Raw genomic sequence first — 3,088 nt, 5'->3', positions numbered from 1 at the left:
GGAGACTTCAAAAAGGGTCCATCTTGGGGCTCAGTAGATAAAGGTGATTGCCACCAAGCCTGATAACAGGAGTTCAATCCCCGAGACCCGCACAGTGGGAGGCGAGAACTTAAGCCTGCAAATTGTCCTCTGACCTCCACATGTACTCCATGTCGCACATGTGCACACACACACACACACACACACACACACACACACACACACAGAGAGAGAGAGAGAGAGAGAGAGAGAGAGAGAGAGAGAGCGCAAATGAAAACTTTAAAGGCTAAATTTCAAGGTCCAGCTCGCCAAGTGCAGAGAGGGTCAGGGTAACTGGTATGAACAAACTTTAGAGACTCTGATTCAGTGATGGAGAGAGACAGGAGCCTTCCTTTGACCCTCTTCTCCCATAAACCTCTTCTCTCCTCTCCTCTCCTCCCCACTGCCAAAGCTGTATGGTCTCTCTGCTTCAAAAATATCCAAGTTGCTGGGAGACAACCCAGTGGCACCTTGTGAGCCCAGCGTTTTGAGGGGCAGGCTTCCAAACAGGGTAATAATCGTCCCATTAAAATTAATGTCCATGAAGTGAGCCGTTAAAAGCGTGAAGATTAAAAGGGAGGGGGGGTTGCTCAATTTAAATCCAAAGGGCTTTTCAAATAGACACTGTGTCTTCAATCTTGGACCACTACACCCGGGCAATGGTTCAGCTGCCCTCTGTAAGGGATGGCTGGGATTAGGGAGGGGGAGTCCCGGGAGATGGGTAAGGAGTTCTGGCTAGAAGCAGAGAGGACCAAGGTTTATTTGAACCCACTTCGTGCCAGGCGCTTGGCACACAGTTCTTTCATTTAATCTGGGCCCTAGTCCTGGGAGGGAGGTATTATCAGTTTCAGAATACAGGGGCCAATGTTAAACCACAGCTAGAGCTTTGAGCCCGCTACAGGGTGCTCTAGTTCAGGGCCAGGCTCTGGTTTGCACTAACCCCTCTCTTGGGCAAGAAGACTCATGAATGGGGGCCTTGGCTTCCTCATCTTGAAAACAAGGCACCAAGAGATTCTCTGAAGCAGGACAAGCCTCGACCTTGACAGGCGGCTGGCATGGAAGGTCCTCAGTAGGGTGGGCAGTTAAGGCACAATGACCGAGACTGGGTGAAGGCGAGGGACAGCCAGGCTGTGCTGACCTCTGACAGTCACTTCAGCTGCCAAGGGGGCCAGCAGTCACTGATGCTGCTGAAAGTCGGTCAAGCTGCAGAGGCCTGTCAGTCTTTCAGGGTGCAGGAGGGTGAGGCAGGGGAGTTTCCGGTTAAATGGCAGACTGGACTACAATGCAGGATTTTTTTTTTTTTTTGGTTCTTTTTTTTCGGAGCTGGGGACCGAACCCAGGGCCTTGCGCTTCCTAGGTAAGCGCTCTACCACTGAGCTAAATCCCCAGCCCCAGGATTTTTTTTTTTTTGAAACAAAACAGAAGTAATAATAACATCACAAAACTGAAAAGGGTGAGTTCATAGCTTTTTGTCTTTTGTTTTCTTTTTAAACACATCTGTCTGTCTATCCATCTAGCTAGCTAGCATCTATTATCTATCTATCTATCTATCTATCTATCTATCTATCTATCTATCTATCTATCTACCTACCTATCTATCTATCTATCTATCCATCTATCTCCCTATCTCTACCATCCATCTATCTATCTATCTATCTATCTATCTATCTATCTATCTATCTATTATCTGTCTATTTTATGCAAGTGCATACACATAGGTTAGTATGCATGTGGAGGTCAGAGGACAGCCTGTGGGTATCAGTTCTGTCCTTGGATCACACAGATTGGATCACACGGATTCACAGGGCTGGAATTAAGTCATCAGGCTTGGTTGCAATCACCCTTACCCACAGAGTCATCCCTTCGACCCTTTAAATATAAGATTCTCTCTGTAACCCTGGCTGGCCTGAAACCGTTATATGGACCCAGTTGTCTTTGAACTTGTGATTCCCCCTGCCTCTGCTTCTGTAGTCCTGGGACTGGAGGATTACTGCTGGGTGCTACTCCACCAAGTTCATGGTCATGAAGAACCTTTTCCAAGGGACCAGAGACCTCACCAGGCCTTAACAACCAATATTCTGCAGGTCTGAAGGGGCCAAGGAAGCTTCCTCATGGGCCCCTTCTCGTCCAGGTCCCAATCCTAGAGCTGCCCAAATTTCAGTGGCCTTGACGTGGAGGGTTGGTCTAGCACCCTTAAGAAGTCCTGGAAGCTCCCTCTTGCTGGTCCGTTCCTTCCCCCAGAGGACTTCCCAGGCTGGAGCTGGAGTGGAACTAGATTGGTCTTCCTTTGGGTTAGGTAACCTCACTAGGCACCAAGCCAGCGCCTAACAGAGTCGCCAGCAAACCATGACCCGGTTAGGAAAGATAAAACTCACAAAGCAAGCGGGCAGCAAGAATTTCTCTCTAAAACCATGTTCTTGGTTAGGGCTGGGGGGTGTCTTGAGTGCAAAGGCGACTCGCCCAAGTTGGAGTCCAACCCCTCCAGTCCCGATCCTTACGCTGCCCTCACCCTCCACCCCACCCCACCCCCCGCCTTCATTTCAGGGTTCAGGTTCTCACCCCGGGTGCGCTTAGGTCAGGTCACCAGAAGGGGGTGTGAACTCGTGTCAGGAATGTGTGCACCGACCCGAAAGCTGACAGGTGCGGATTCTGCCCGGAAACCGGTCAAGTCGGCTTGAATCCCCCTGCCTCCCACCACCCAAGCCTCACAACAACCCGGGCATCTTTTCTTATAACAGCCGAATTCTCCTGGAGCTCCATCCACAGTGTGCACTGAGCTGGCTTTCCAAGCTATGTCCGATCTGGAGCCTCCCGCAGCCCTGGAAATGAGACAGCGGACGCCCTGGGCCAGCGTCCTCGAAGCCCCGCATCCCCGCCTGTCCCCGCCCTGCCGGCGTCTCGAGGGTTAAAAGTTACCTCTCGGCTTTTTCTCCTGCACACACTCCCCACCCCCCGGGCCGGATGATGTAACCCCCTCCCCGCGCCCTCCCCGCCCCCTCCACCATGTGACACTTTAATTAATAATAGCGCCGTCAGCACAACAAACGCGCGGCGCAGAGCGAAACTTGGG

Source organism: Rattus norvegicus, chromosome 12 (assembly GCF_036323735.1).
Source record: "Rattus norvegicus strain BN/NHsdMcwi chromosome 12, GRCr8, whole genome shotgun sequence".
Lineage (NCBI taxonomy): Eukaryota > Metazoa > Chordata > Mammalia > Rodentia > Muridae > Rattus > Rattus norvegicus.
Note: the sequence above shows the minus strand (reverse complement) of the source record.